At 44.7% G+C, this 16,634-nt stretch overlaps 2 long non-coding RNA genes across 3 annotated transcripts in view; both read right to left on the minus strand.

Annotated features, from left to right (window-relative positions):
• LOC121078164 overlaps window positions 1–9,950 on the minus strand; it is a 120,883-nt gene extending 110,933 nt beyond the window's left edge. For both annotated transcript variants that reach the window (XR_005824474.1, XR_005824473.1), the window contains exon 1: window positions 9,892–9,950. This is a non-coding gene — a long non-coding RNA (uncharacterized LOC121078164). The remainder of the gene's footprint in view (window positions 1–9,891) is intronic.
• Window positions 9,951–11,656: 1,706 nt separating this feature from the next.
• The window catches only part of LOC121078165, a 38,740-nt gene continuing 33,762 nt past the window's right edge, over window positions 11,657–16,634 (minus strand). The window contains exons 2-3 of the long non-coding RNA XR_005824475.1: window positions 13,185–13,400; window positions 11,657–12,275 (exon numbers count right to left, since the gene is read on the minus strand). This is a non-coding gene — a long non-coding RNA (uncharacterized LOC121078165). The remainder of the gene's footprint in view (window positions 12,276–13,184; window positions 13,401–16,634) is intronic.

Consider the following 16,634-nt stretch of genomic DNA (forward strand, 5'->3'; position numbering starts at 1 on the left):
TAGTGGTATTTATTTTCAAAACAGCACTAATCTGACAAAATACTTTTTAAAAAAATTTCATTTACTCCATTTTCCAGCTATTTTTTCCCTCCTAATAGCAAAGCGCCCATTGAGTCCACCTTCAAGCACTGTTCACAGCCCCATCTGTTCCTGATGTTCAAATAGAAAGTCAGCTAAACACTACAGAGTATTTTCACATATTCTTTTAAAATCATTAAGCAAACATCTTCTCCAGTTTTAAATAGTCTTAAAACCAAGGGAAAACAAACAAAAAAACCTGTTGCTGTTTTTGGAGAAGACAGGAATCAAATTCAGTCAGAATCCCTGTTTCTGCTTCTGCTCCTCCTGCCTCCCATCAAGCACTTTAAAAGAATTGTAGTGGGTTTCCAACTTGCAGTTGTGTTACTCAAAGCACAGACAACTGGCTGCTGGTGGAGAGAGGGGACATTTTAATATCTGGCGTGTACGTGTGCATGGCTGCGTGTTCCTGTTTTCCTTGGAACAAATGCCATTATAATTTCTTCAAGGAATCAATAACGTCCATTGCGGGAGCACTGCGCTGTTTGAGATGCAGATTGCATAGGGAGAAAGAAAATTTATTGCATTGTAAATGGAGGCAGAAGGTGGTAGGTAAGCTGTAATTAAAGTTTTGCTGATAATAAAAAATGGGGGAAATAAGCAGACTCCACAGTCAGTAAATGTTAGCAGTGCTGCACAAACGCACTATTTTGCAGAGAAATCTGCAGCACTCTGCTCTTTTTCTGCACAATTAGCCTAAGGAAGTGTGGTTTACATTTCAAACTCCCCAAATGCTGGCATCCTGCATGTCCTTCATCAACGCTTAACATCTCCAGAGCCTTTGAAAACATCACACACCAGCTATTAAATCTTATTCCAATTCTTTAAAAAGCGTGGTTTATAGTTATTATTCTTGGTGCACGCGTTTGTCTGGAAAGCTAACAGGACGACCGTCACCATCACACAACAGATGCATTCTTACTCTTCCCTGCAACAGAACTGGCAGTGCACAAGGTGATTGGTGGCAAGACGATTAACAAAAAGTCAGGAAACCAGCCCAAAAGGGTTCGTCCTGCAGCCAGCCAGCACCTGGCAGCAGAGGGGCACCCACAGCCCTGCCCACCACGTGCACCTCCATCTGGAGCTGCCCCTCCACCTGCTCCAACAAAGTTTTGTGGACAACCACGTAAGAGATGGGAGGTGAAAAACAAACCTGCTACCCATTTTCTCACTCTTTTGCTTCTTTTCTTGCCTTCCTCAATTTTTACAGATTTCTGTCCTTGTCCCAGGACTGGAATTGCTCACCACTAATTATCCAATAAAAATAGAGTTGAAGTATTAAATCTATCCCTAGTTAGCCCAATGTCTTTAATAATAAAAGAGATTTGGCACAAGGGATAAATACTGTATCTCATTTTGCCACTCTTACAAGTCTCCTGTCACTCCACACTTATTAATGCTGCTGTTAATATACTGTTCCCAGTTAGCCACTAAAATAGTTCAGTTATTCCTATTAATTCACCAATAAAGCGTGGCCTCCCAACGCAATTAAAAAAAAAAAAAGGCTTTGTTGCTTACAGGGTTTATTGGCAGTATCTATTTGCCCAGTTTGCCAAGATGTTTTCCCCAATTTTCTGATACTATAGCTAAAAACATGCCAATATGGAAATGAGGAAAGAAAAGCAGCATCTGACTGCACGCCAGATGCCACCAGCATCTCCCCAGGTATCCGGCAGTGACTGAGGACACAGACAAGCATCCATCCCTCCAGGCTAAGGGGGAGCCGATGCTGCAAGAAACTCCTTCCAGAAGGAAAAGCTTTCTGGTGGAAATTCAGAACAACTCACTTTGAGAAACTCCCACCAGCAGGATTAACCTGTGGCCCTAAAAGGGGTGCTGTTCACGCCACAGAGTTACAGGCATGCAATTAAGCTCATAAATTAGCAGTCTAGGCTAATTTATGAACTCCTCAGTCCATTCTATGTAAGCAAGAGCTAGAAAAGACCCTTCTCTTCCCAACACCGTTCTTGGCAATCACACAAAACTTTGTAAAATACGTTCGAGTCAGAAAAGCCCACGGAAAGCCTACAGCATGCCACACTGGACATGGAGGCTTTACGGTCAGACACTGCAACAGCAACAGAAAGAATTTGGCAAAGTAGGAGAGTTAAGCCCATTAAGGAACTGGGCCAGGATTTTTAAACTGGATAATTTTACGACTTTAGATCCTGAATCCTGATTAATAAGAAGTCAGCGTGGCTGTGCAACACTGTCCTCTATTGGAAATAGCTCACCAGACCACCTGAAGCACTCTTAGACATTCTCTGCCTGGTTCACAGGGAGGGACCCAGTTATTTTTTTCAGGCTTAACCACTTATGTGGTTTAGCTCTGACGTTGCCTGCGTGCGATTCCTCAGCATTATGCATCGCCCGTGAGTTCTTCCAAACTATCACTCTGCTTTGACTTTGCTTTGTGTTTACTCAGTATTGGTAGCAATAAAAAGGCTTCGCACAAGAGAGCCATTGAATTAATACGAGCAGATTTATTGTGCAGGCTTTATAATCTTTCTTGCACGCCGGGCTCAAAAACTCTAATGCATATGTTAGGAGAAGGGATCCTGACAGAAAGGCTGTAAGTGCCCTGTAAATATGCCAGTGCCTCTGCGGATGGGAAACCCAGTGACCTTCCTGAAGGGGCGCGCTTTGCAATGCCACCTGTTTGCAGAGACAGGACCCACCGTAAGGCATCGTTTTATAGAACTACCATCACCATCTCTGGAGGCTTCTGGGAATGAAAAAAGCTCATTCACGGATGCCACAGAAGAAGGCTGGCAAGTTGTGGCATCCTGGGAGGGGGCAGTAGCACAGCAGAGTGGCAGGCAGCCACATGGCTCCTGCACCACCCCTCCTCTTTCTAAGAAGAGCAGAGCGACGCGAGGGCGCTGCTGCAGCCGGAGGCAAAGCTCCACGTCAGAACACACAAGATTCAGTAGTGCCTGTCTGCTGCCATCTCCTCCTGTCCCACACACACCTCCCTCCCTCATCCTACTCCTCAAGGAAAGACATTTCCTGACTTTGCCCCATGGTTTGCCAGCCCTCCTCTCACACGTTTTTATAAAAAAAATGTCCCTTTCCTATTTTCAGTTTCTGATTTCTTTTCCTCCAGAGCATTATTCCATCACAGCAGGAAGACGGGGAGGAATATTTTCCCCGAACCCCATCTCTGCTTTCCCTTTCTAACAGAAGTCACACATCACCTACTGGAACAGGCCAGTGCCTTTCCCACATTGAGCTTGGCCCAGTGGCACTGCACTGGGGCACGAGATGGAGGAAATTACGACCTGTTTCAGGACCTGATCTTAAGTGAAGAGACATCTCTGCACTAACGTGCTGCTGCCCTAGGTTGAGGTGCTCTCTCTCCAGCGAGGACAGCTGCTGCACGTCACCCAGGCTCTGTCATCCCTGCCCGCTTGATGCCGGTGCCACTGTCCTCAGCAGGACAGGATGCAGCAGGGAGAGTTCACGCCTGCTATTGTGAGGGCCTTGCAGTCATTAGTCTCCAAAATTGCTTTCCACGTTGTACAAGAGACATAACAAATGACTAATTTAATAAAATTGTGTCGGTTCATTCAGCCAGAGAAGCAAGGATAATAGCAGCCGATTGTGAAAAAATTGGAAGTCACTCAGATGTCGGGGGTTTGAATTTCCCGTAAGAGATGCGGCAGAGCCCAGGCCTCAGCTGCCTGCCCCTCTCCACCCACGGCACCTCACCGAGGTGGAGGGAGAAGGAAACAGCGGCACGGCCCTGGACAGCAGGGAGGCAGCAGATGGCAACGGGGACATTGAACTCTTCACAGGTGCCCATCAGGAATTCCCCTGTCCTAATAACATAAATTAATGGCATCAACATCATGGAATTAATCCCAACAAGCACCGATTTGGGCACCCGACATCCAACTGGTGCTTCCCCTGCTCTCCCTAGTTGAGACATGAATTTTACTGCTGGTCCTAAAGCTAAATGGGACATCGTCCCCCCTGCAGTCCAGCCCAGCTCCTCACTTCACCACTGGAAGCTTTGCCGCCAGCTTTAACGAACACAAGAAGGGGCCCAGGTACAGCGTGGAGGAAAGGACCAGACACAGGACTGCCACAGCAGAGACATGGAAAGGCTCTGGCGGCTGGAGCAGCACCACTTGGACAGGAGGCAGGTCTGGAAACAGAACGCCCAAGGCCCTGCATAGGCCTGCTAAATTTCAGACAAGGCCACAAACACAGAGATGTGGAACCAAGCAACTCGTTATACACAGGAACACCAGCAGCAGAGCAGACTGCTCGTTACACATCCATAACTTCCCTCGACAAAAAATCCAGTGTCAACACCACAATAGCAGTCTAGGCTGAATCGTCAGCTCCCACATTACCTTAAAAGTGAAACTAAATGTTAAAAGAGAATTCATTGAAAAGACCTCTTCCACCTCCTTTTAGCCAAGAATAAATCTGAATAACTCAGAGAACCTTGTTACTGAGTGAGCAAATAATTTGATCACCGTTCTGCAGATGCAAGATCTTTAATAGATTTTTAAACAGTCCTTACCCAGTGACCTTTAAACAAGTTTTAGTTATCATGTGTAAATTCATTATTTCCTAAAATATTTTAATTTCATAATTAACTTGAATGCTCTCTACTTGCAATTCAATTTAGAATAAGGATGAAACCGAGTGACTGCTTTACCCGTACTAAAACAAAATGCTTGGATGGAGAACATTTTTTCTTGCTTTATCTTTTCAGCTGTACGAGACAGCAGGGTTTTCTCCATGTGCATGTACTGCCAGAAGATCCCCTCTGCCTGCAGTTCTTATTCCTCTGCAGATGCTGGAGCACGGCCTGACCTGGCCTAACACAGCCTCCCTCCGTCACGACACGCTCCCAGCCGTGCTGAAGGCAGGGCCGCCGGGCAAAGTGTCTGCACAAGTTCTCACCTCCTGGTCCCAACAAAGAAAACACTTCCCAGGAAAAACAAACACCTCCCAGGAAAAGCAAAAGCTTACGATGCCCAATTTCCTGTGGCACCTTCCTGTATGGATTTTCTGGTATCCATTTTGTCTCTCTTCCAGACATAGGTTTCTTCTGACAAGTTCTCCTAGGAATTTCTGACCTCCTATTTCCCCGCCAGAGGCACTCGGAGCAGGCACAAAAGTTGCTGGGGACAAGGAGGCAGAGGGGAAGGAGCGTACTTTTCTTAGGTCTCCTTGCCAAGGGCCTTCTGTGGGCCCACCAAGGACCGTGAGGAACCTCAGGGGCTGAAAGCCCCGTTTCAGCTAACCAGGGCGCTGTTCCCATTCATAACCTGCTCCCACGCCCAGCACGCAGAATGTGACCCCACAAACCCCACAAAGAAACCAGACGGACACCATCCATCACAGCTGACAGCAGCGAAATACAAGAGGGAGCTGTGGGGGTCACCCGGTGGCTTTCAAAGAGGGGGCCTCAAGCATCCGGAACATCTGAGGCACAGACAGCTTCCAACCAGTGACAAAAACCAAACCATCACAAAAACCACACCATGAGAATCCGCCACATCTAAATATCTGCAGCTTCTTAGTAAAAACAGTCTCAAGTCTCCCCAGCTCTCTGCCAAGCCCTCAGCAACCGAACACCTGCACGCTCCATCTGTCCCTGCCTTCGCAGCCCACCTCCTGCTTCGATCGCTCGCCACCAACCTGTCCCTTACTGCTTTCTCCAGCTTATTTCTCTCTCCAGGCCCAACGTGACCAAAACATTCCAGCCTGCCCCGTTTGCTTTCCAACGGGTCTGCTGCAAGCATAACCTTGGAGAAAATAAGCACTCGCTAGCAAACAACTTTTCCATGTTCTTCATGGTCTTGCTCAGCTACAAAAGCTTGTGTTGCTGTTGGCTTGGTATTTATGAGGCCTGAGCAAAAAATCAGGAGCTCAGCACTGGCAGAAGTTCGACAGGAGGAGAGGCACCGGCAGCAGTGCCCCTGTAATTCAGTGCTTATTAAAAATACCAGGGCTTGGGAGGGCTCAACAGGGACAAGAACAATTGGGCAGAGATGGAAAATGTAACCTTTGATGAGTGACAAGCGAGGTTATACGGCTGAATACTAATGAGAGCGCTCTGAATAATTCATACCTGGGGTTCAAGGTAAAACGTTTTTAACCTGATAATATCTTAGTAGTCGTGCTGTCTTGCTGGCCTCAGGAATATTATCTCAGAGAACAAGGTCTGATCATAACCCAGCTTTAGGTATTAATTTGTCCAGGGGTATTTAAAATCAAAGCTCGCTCACAGTTGTCCAAAAATTGCAGCGCAAGCACTGTAGGGGGGATGGCCTTCCTTCAACCTTGCCCCATGCCCATCACCACTTGCACTAGCACAACTTTTCAGCATTATGCTTTCTGTGACCCTGTCCTCAACACAGAGCTAAGGCATTTTTGCAAAGCGCTGCTCAAATACACGAGTACAGAAAGAGAAACCGGTGGCAGAGAGCCCGCAGCTTCCACCTCACCCTCCTCTCGCCCACGTCACTCGACTTCGGGCCCCCCTCTATCGACCTGCATGACCACAGCTTTTCCAGAAAATTGCTCTTCCACTCCAGAGAGAAAAGAGAAAGCCTGGACTGCAGGCTTGCACAAAGGTTAAAAACAAATACAGTGAGTTTTGACCACAGTTCTCCAAATCTCAGAGAAAAACACATTTCATAGGAAGTTACTTCTCTTATTAAGCGCCTTCCAAGAACTACCCAAACAGTTCAGGAACCTGGGGCAGCTTACAGCTTAGAAATTCAGAGTTACATTTTAATCTATCATATCGTTTGCCTTGCTGAGTCCTTCACAGCACTCTATCTTTTGAGATGAATTTACTCCTTTAGACAGAGGCCAACTTAACCAGCGCTCCAAGAGGAAGCCCTCCGCTCCTCCAGCAAACAGGAGAAAACCTGGACAACCACCAAAGTTATTTTTAACTGCACTGTAACACGTTGGTACAAATTCCACTTTCACACACAGTCCTTCCAGTGATATAAAAAATGACAACAAGTGACACAAATTGGGAAGCAGCAGCCATCGAGGGCATCAGAACAAACTTCTTTGCTCTCTCAGGGCAGGAGATAAATTCAGCCTAACAAATTAGCGCCATAAATATTGCACACATTTGCAGTGATTTATATACATATTTTTTCTAAGCCAGACATTTTCTGCTTTCTGAGGAGGGAGAAGGATAGCGAAAGGATACCCATCCATCCCAGCCACCGCTGCCTGCGTCCGGAACTTTCTGCTTGCCCATTGCATTAACACCAAGCAACTCTCCAGTGGATTTTATCTGTAGATCACCAAATACTTACACAAAGGTAAATAAATCCTAGGTTTATCCTAAGGGCAAATTTGTCTCATTCAAGCTGGCGTTTCAGCGTTCCTGCAGCACTCACATAGCAGAATGGCAATGTAGAGCAGCTGCTGTATTAGGAAGCTGTAAAATTCAGAGATGTTGGCCTGTGGTTTCTTTTTTTCCTTCCTCTCTCGTGAACTTCCCATCACCTTTCATACTTTATCATCGTGCTGCATAATCTCTCCCTATCTCTGCAAAATTGCTGGGTTCACTACAGCGTCTAATACAAAATGTAAAATATTGCACTGTGAACCCATGCAAAAGGCCAATTTTCATTAATCAAATATTCAGAAGAGTCAGTGCTCTATAATAATAAAAGCTCAGAAATCCGTGTGCGAGCAAAACCACGTCAGAGAGACTTCCACCACACGACACGCTGACAGTGTTCCCACCAGGGAAACCTCAGAGCTTCATTTCAGCCATCAGCCCACTTCTCACAGCTGGTGGGTGCTCTATGCCTTTATCACAAACCAAGTACAACAGCAGTGAACATTTCCCCCTCCCTAGCAAGAGGCACCCTGCCCTCGCTCCCTTACCTACCCGCAAGCAGGAGCTCCAAAACCTCACACAGGACGTGTGTGATACTTTTAGCAGTGCACGACACAATACCAGTCCCTTGTTGCAATCACCCTCTGCAGAAAAGCTGCTTAAAGATGTAGCAGATGATGCTTCTGGTTCTGCAAACACGGTTAACCCCACCTCAGAACAGCAGAGAGGGTGAGAAGGAGCCACAAATGCTTGCAGGCCTCAAAGGGCACCGAGGATCCTCAGGAGAGGCCCTGGTGCCTCAGCCCAGAGGAACCAAGCTGTGCCATGAGGACTTCTGACATTTGCTCTTGTATTAGCAACTGGGTGTTCACTAAATATACCCAAGCCACTTGCCTTTTCATTCCTGAAGCTTAGGATAATCAGGACATAGGGGTGGGGAAATCACAAGATCCCATTTAGCAGGTAGTAGGCACGATGACCCAAGTTCCTTTGAGTTGTTCACATTTTAAAGGTGTGCATCTTTCTAACCCCCGTTTCCCCACATTTCTGCTTAAATCCTGTGCCAGACTACATCTGGACAATCCTGCCTGCCCAGGATTATTCCAGCACTTTTCCATAATATCCTTCCCAAGTGCAAGCACCCAAAAGCCCAGCAGATCCAACACCCACCGCCTCGGAGCACACTGCTAGCTGGGGCTGCCTTCCCTCCGTGCCCCTGCTGTCCCTCTTCCCAAAAGAAGTCATTTCCCAAGGCAAAGGACCCAAATTCTCAATTTCAATTCCATTTTACGTAGCGCTGCAGAAAAGTGGACGCTGAAAAATTATCTGACTGGGAGCTTAGCAATAGAAACCCATAAATCATCTTGGCAGTTATACAGTTTTCTTGTGAGGTGCTGCTGATGGGAGTAGCTGTTAACTAACAGATGCGTGCGCCTGGCACCGCCGCCTTTCGGGCTCTCAGGTTGGTGGGTGCAATGACTGCTGACACACCTGCAGCATCCCCGTGCCTTTCCCCAAGAGACAGACAAGCAAACTGGAAGGCCGTTGCTTCTGGAGCTCATTTTGGAACCCAATCAAGGATTTAGAGGTTGGGTTGTTTGTGAGAAAATAAACAAAAACTGCAGAAGTAACAGGCAGCGAGAACACCGAGAGATTATTTATTGTTAAGTAAACCTGCAGCGAGCACAATGACAGGAAAAAATGGGAAATTAATTCATTGTCTGTATAGCAAATGAAACTAATGGATGTTTGGGGAGTTTTTGACAGCGAGGAAAAAAACTAAAAATGAAAAAAAATAATCACACGAAGCAGGAAATTAGACTACTTCTCCAGATTCTACAAGGCCCCATCAGGCAGAACAATTAACAAATCTCTCAACAGGAGAAAAAGAAAGAGTTTATGCAGCTTGTGGACACAAGCTACCTCACAAACACTCCTGTGCATTAATTGAGTCTCATGTAGGATTTTGCTGAACATGTCAGCTGCATTCCCTGCTGGAACAGACTAATACAGTTCAACGGAACTGGGACAATTTATTCTAGCTCATCTTTAACATTAAATAGAATTTGTTTATGAAAAGATCCCTTGTGCTAGAAGATGAATTCTTCAAATTTTTAAGTGATTTTACTCCAGCACTAAATCAGCAAGACTGAGTGGAAGAATTTTCCACATAGCCATCAAAGCCTGATTTAAAACGTGGAGAACCAAGAGACCTAACTCTCGATTTAAGGAGTTGCTTCCTGAAATATTTATTTTCCCAGGAAATCAATAGCTACAAATCCACAAATCCAAATGGGTAAAACTATAGAGGAAAATTTAGTTTGTTTTAGAGCCACTAAAATACTTGAGTTGTGCAGCTTAGTTTTAATCAAAAAAAAAATTCAACACAAGCAAAAATGTATCAATACTGAAATATCTCAACTATCATCATATAAAATAGTCCCTGTGTTTGTCAAGTTAACCAGCTTGCTAATTACCTGCTATAAAAAAAGGAGCTAAATACACGTAGGTGTGGAAATGCTTCAAGAGGGAGCTGGAAAAAAAAAAAACATATTTGAACATTTTGCATATTAATACTGCTCTTACTGTTCTGACTGCTCTTACATTTAATTGCAGTGGTTTCAACCACATCAGGATAATCAATCATCACTTTAAAATGTAATTAACTCCTGCAAGAAACTGTTCATGAAGGGAATTGAGAAATTTACTGTCTGAAGCTAAATTTGGGTTTACTTATAGATTTCTTCTACTTATAGAACTGTTCTAGCACCGACAAGCTATTTTCTAGCTCTGCAGGCGTTCCTCAGGTTACCTTTCCACTGAGGATGGGGAGAACTGTACGATAACTGTACCTCAACAGGATGCACAGGACAGGAGGGAGGACATTTCATGATTATTATTTTTTTTAAACACACAAGAAAGATGGGTTCAAAATATCCCTGAAGTCAGCTTGTCTTCATGCTCTGGAACTTTTAATAACTTTTACCATCGATATTCTACAATGATTCTGTACAAAGGAAAAGAAGAGGATAGATTTAACTCTGTAATGAAGCTGCTCATGAAGAGGCAGATTTTGTCTTTTCTGAACGCAGCAGCGTGTTTTCTGCCTTGGTAGTTCAGCATATTCCCCGCCAAACACTGACACAGCTTGTGCTTATATCACCTACACGAGACGTGGCAGCTCTTTGTTGGAGAATTAGGGATTGCTTCCTATCCACAGGGATGAAACACCAAGCTGGCTAACCTATGCGATAAAAATTCTCTCTTCACCTGTGGATGGACTACAAGCTTCATTCTTTATCAAATTCAAAACCTCCCAAACCCAAGTAGGAGGCCCAGTCCAGTCTTTTTCTTTCAGAGAACTAACCACCACAACAAATCGGGTACATAAATCACAACAACAAGTTCTTCCCCATCAGATAGCATCCTCAGCAGCTTCCATTATGCTCTAACATATGACTCAAATGGGAGCTAAGAAACAAATATTCAGCACAGCCAGTTGGTTTTGTTAGAGGAGTCTTAAGAACACCCTTGATGGACACTCCCAGGGCTGCTCTGAAGCTGCCTGTGCTGTGGCATTTACCATGCAAACAGCAAGAAAAGCAGGGGACAGAATCAGCAGACGGGTGGCAAATAAACATCACGGCCTTGCAGCTTTCTCTGAAACAGAAGCTGACTAGCAGGCATTACATTTAAAGAAAAGTAAAATTAAAAAAAAATGCCTTAAAGAGACTGTCAGAGCAGCAGCTCTCTGAAAGCTTTCCTTATGGGTGGAGGAAATTCAAAGACTTCAGGAGTAATGTGCACACACAGCTATGTTGCGATATGGTCGATCAATGACAGTAAAGTTTCAGGCTGATTTACTGGTTTCCAGGTGCCAACCATTGCCTTGGGCTCAGCTGGCACCCTGTGAAGTAGCTGCTCATGGCAAAAGAGCACCAGAAACGCACAAAAACATCCAATGACACAACTGCTTGGAGACAGTGAAGGTCTCCCTCCTGGCCTGCAGAGGATGGCTTCGAACTGCTCTAAACCCTGCTGGTGGCCAAATTTGCCAGGCAAAACCACACAAACCAAGAGCAGGTGCCTGACCATGCAAAGAGCATCAGCTGCAGCTTCAGGTGGTGAGACCAACACACCCCCGAGGCACCCACACACCTCTCCCATGCTCTGCTGTGAGGACGAGGATGGAGACTCAGAACACAACACTGCTCCCTCCGGTCCCGAGGGCTTATATTGTAAGTGCCATTGCCTGTTCTGTCTGAGGTTAGGATTTCTTCATCTGTTTTCAGTACACAGGATAATGGACCCCAAGGAAAGGGAAGGACCCCCCCAGGAGCTGGGGGGGCTGCAGCCCCGACTCCCAGCTGAACTGGGCCCTGCCCCGAGGGGCTGCCCACCCACCCAGCCTTGAGGCACTGCAAAGTGCAAGGCACGGAAGTCCTCAAATGTTCCCTTCTGATACACTGATCCTTTCCACGCATTGTTGCTAAGATCCAGCCTGACATAAGAGCATCTTGCTTCCACTTGAAAATCTAGCAAAAAAATATATTTTTTTTGAAGAGCAGAATCTGTAAAACAGGAGAGATCAGACTCGGATTTGCAGAATACATTCGCTTCTACTTTAATCTTTGCTTCTTTCATGTCATAACTAGAGAGGGACCCAAGATGTAGAGATTTTGTTTGAATCATTATGCCTTGCACTTCAACAGAGAGGGATTCAGCCTCCTGGCTCAGCCCTGGTGCTGGCGGAGCCCGAGCCACCGAGCTCCGATGCACATCCAGACATCAAAGCGCGGGGCTGGAGGGGAAAGGAATGTCTGTAGCAGCTATCCCCATGCACAGCCAGCTCTTCTAACGGCTGGAGGAAACAAAGGGAAAAGAATTTGTAGAATTAATAAATGTAACTTCCCACCTGGCATACGGGCTTCCTTTTCATGACATTCACCTGCACTATACTTGGTTTTTAAAGGCAACGTTTTCTGAAACAACACTGCTGTGTTAGCTATGGAATGGCCAAACTAACAGCCTCTGTAAATCTGTCCAGAAGAACAATCTGGGTTAAAAGTTTGGAAGTCTCCCTGCCTGCTGCATTCTTCTTGGTAGACTCGCCTCTTGCCACCTGCAGGAGCTGCTGGGGCTCCTCCCAGCTCACGGGGATGATCCTGCTTTCCCCCGAAAACCTGGGGCTGATCTTCAGCATCCATTGCAAACCCTGACACAACCCTACTGCACTCAGACAAATCCCTTCAGGTTTTTTTGTTCAGGATTTAACGAGAGGACAACAGGCCTCTTGTGTCCATCCGACAGGCCACATGCTCTGATAACAACTAATCAGCTGTGAAACCACCAGAGGATGTTTTGTGCAACACAACCGCTCGTGTTTTTATTACATAAGTAACTAGATTAAGATAGGATCCACCTCCATACTTATTTATAGTTCTGTCTTCAGAGTTCACAATGAATAAACTATTCTAAATTCACATGGTCTGTCTTCCTGTTGATTAGCAAAGGGTAGGGATGCAATTTATAACTCTGCATATATTACATTTATTGCTAATAAAAGATTTTTTATTTTTGCATGGAAAATAGTGAAGGTCTTGATGATTGAAAGAAGGTTTTAATAACAAAACCTGCCCTTTAACCACAAAATACAGTCCTCAAAAGTCCTAAACAAGGAGCGAGGTTAAACTACCATCTCTTCACAGCATTAAACAAGCAAACAGACAGACTCAGGTCACTCCACTTCTTGGCAGCTTTTTTCTCCTACCTGTTTTGTCAGCAGTAGTCCTCCTGCAGCATGAAGCCCCAGGAGCTGAGGTTTGTTTGAGCTCCTCACGTGCACCACTCGGCCGTCCTATTCATCACGGCCTGGCAGCCAGTCTCCTGGTGGGTTTTGTTCATTTGTCCACAGGCTCGGAAAACGTGGAAAGCCTGGAAGAGAGTTCGGGAAAGGTTAATTGGTTTCGTTGACCATCTGTTTGTGCTGTGAATAAACGCCGAGAATAATGCGTAACAAATGGCACCTACAAGGATTAAATAAATCAATTCTGGGGATTAGAAACAACCTATGGACCGTGTTAATGGAGCAGGAGTCCGTGTAACAAAATCAGTACTACTGAGCTGCAGAGTCTGTGACCTTTAGGGGACAGAGAACCAAGGTTTTCTAGGGAGCCTGAGGTGAAATAGGAAGATACAACAATTAGAGATGGCCGAGTAAAGCTTGAACACTTGGAGTAATTCAAATGGAAGACAAAATGGTCCCACCAGACTGCAAAAAGCAGTAATAAGCCTGCAATCTCTTTTGCCTTTTTATGTTTTTTGTCCCATCCCACAGAGGAGCAATACTTAAGAATACTGGTAAATTTAACATTTTTAGATACCATTACTACTTTTTCCCCTCTTTTCTTGTCCTTTCTTTTCAGTTCTAGGAGAGCTTGATGAATCTCACTCCATCCCACTTTGGACTATGATCCTTGTAAAACAGGATCACTGGGACATTCCTTGGAACATAACTTTGATTTGATAACCCATGACATATCTGAACTACTGGAAAACAAAAATTCTTGGAGGTGCCTAAATAAATCGTGTTTCTAAGCACCCCTTTCAAACACAACAAAGCATTCAGGAACAGTCTTAAAGCCCTTAAATATGCACCGGCACCTGTAGATACTACACATTCAGGAAAAAAAATCTGTAACATACCTAAACCTCATAACTTAAATTCCTTTTAAAAAAATGTATCTAATTGCCAGGAAAAAAAGGAACGTTTGGTAAGCAGAGAAGATCGTGAAAGTTGCAGCCTCTTCCAAAATGTGGAGGGCAACAATGGTTCTATGACTGAAAGAGCATTTTTAAACACTTCAGAGTTGCCCTATCAATTTAAACCGGTTTTTCACAATCGGTACATTATATCATTTCTATAGCACCAGTAGGAAGTGCCCCAAAACAAGCAACATAGAGAAAAATCAACAACAAAAACAATTTATTTACCAGACTTCTGGTTGTTGTAGAGACAAAACCACACTGCTTTGTGTACAGATCTTTCTTGCTGTGAGCAAGACCAACCCTTAGTTACTTTCCAGCACCCTGCAGGCGTTACTTGGAGTAACGTGGATTGTATGTTCAGAAAATAGGGCTTTGTTTCTCTTAAGCTTCCTCAGGATCTACAATCAGCATGAATGGTAATGGTTGCAGTCTTCATGCTAAAGTTTTCTCACATAGAAGAGATCTTTGCTAATATAGGTGAATTATTTCCTCCTCTTAATTTGATGAGCTCAAGGAAAATCTCATTTGAAAGTCAGCATCCAGGCAGGATCCTGGCAAGGTCTGGTACCCTCTCAGGCTGTTGATTCAATTCAGTATGCTTTGCTTAAGAAAATATTAATAATTGTTTTGCTCAATATTTTCATAGAAAATTCCAGACTAGTGCTTGAGAACGCTAGCATGAAAAGATGAATTCAATAAAAAGCACTTTACAAGTTCAAGTGACATGCTTAGATCTCTGACTTAACTGTACCAGGAACCATTACCTTAGCAATACGTACAAATACACAGCTAACGCGTTCTGAATGTGGCCAATGACTGCTGATTAATGATCAGTTTACTAGATGCGACAGTAGTTAATGCAGTGTCTCCAGCTCACGCATTGACTCAAAACATTGTAATTCCACAGCAAACACAAGGAAATCTAACTGCAGGTTGCTGGGTGTCCTGTTTTTGCTCAATAACCCCCACTTGCAGCGCGCCCCTACAGCCTGGAGCATCCTCCAGGAACCAGCAGCCCATGGGAAGCATTGCTCTACCTGCCCATTTCCATCCTTTGCTTTTGCCTTCAAAACTTCCTACGCTGACACAATGGAAGCCCCCCTGACAAACAGCCTACAAGACACAAAAATGTAAGGGTTGAAGTGCCCGCCACACATAGCTGGGAGCCCTTATTTCCAAGGAGCAATGAAATGAACCTCCCACCTCATTGCTGGGAGCTCAGAATTACATGGGCATGCATGGCAGTAATTTCTGAGTAACCTTGGGTATGAGCACACCACTTTCTCCTGCAGATCTAGAGATCCATCACGTCCTGCTTGAGCACACAAACCAATGCTGAGATTCACTTATTCCTCGTATGCAACCATGCCAGAATTATCGATCCCAGGAGTAGCTGTAACCTTTGGAAACTCTATTTCTCAATAGCACTCAACGTGAATGAAGAGGATCTCGGAGAATTACAAGCTTGAGAAATCCAGCATGAATGCAGAGTTCTTTTTTAAAGTGTATATAAAAAAGCATCTCCTCTTAATGAGTGACACTGCTGCCCCAGTCCTCTCAGTGACTCAATCTCGGCTTTACCCTCTGAAAACAGAGCCTGACCCTCACTTTCCGGTAGTTCAAGAGTTCCATAAATCACCTCACTGAAGATCAGGCTCACATTTTTAACAAACCATGAGAACAGAAAAAAAAATTGAACCCAGAAAGTTACCTGAGGCTGTTCCACATCATTCACTGGCAAAGCTGCTAGTTGTGCATGACACCACACGAAGCCTGTTTAAAGCTCACTGCCAGTGCAGATCCACACAGCTGCTATACGATGAAATAAAACTGCTTAGCTGAAGGTGATGGGATTTTTTCTTAGGAGTGAATTGAAAGAAATAAGCTCTGATAGAAAACACTACCTGAAATCCCTTTAAAAGCGATGCCGTGGATTTTATTACTTATTTGTATTAGGAACGGAATAACTCATGAATATCATGTTCAATTACCCCGTTTCAGACAGACCATAACTTAGAAAAAAAGATCCTGTCTGATTATCCCATTTCAAGTAAACTGTTGGTGTGAATTATCGGAGGGATCTAATCTTCTTGCACTTACCTGGAGCACTTAATGGGGTGAGGGTAACTGTGCTAATGCCTGCTGGGACCTGCAGAGCAGCAGGCCTCGGCCTGGGTTCTGCACTCCGGTTAACTCCTGGACTGCCAGCACCTAAACCCTCTCTCCCTGCTTCTGCAGCTGCAAAAGTCTTGCCAAAATACGTAAATTATCCAGTAGCCTCTTAAGATACACTGCCAGCCATAATATTTGCCCAGATGATGCATCTTGGGTCTAACACAGCAAAACCTCCAAAGATCCCCTTTTTATCACATTCCCTCTCTAGTTTAGTTGTATTTACCCACTTATTTAAACATTTCTGCACTCATCAATGTGGTTTTGCTGATATTTAAGC

The sequence above is a fragment of the Cygnus olor genome, chromosome 14 (assembly GCF_009769625.2).
Source record: "Cygnus olor isolate bCygOlo1 chromosome 14, bCygOlo1.pri.v2, whole genome shotgun sequence".
Classification (NCBI taxonomy): Eukaryota; Metazoa; Chordata; class Aves; order Anseriformes; family Anatidae; genus Cygnus; species Cygnus olor.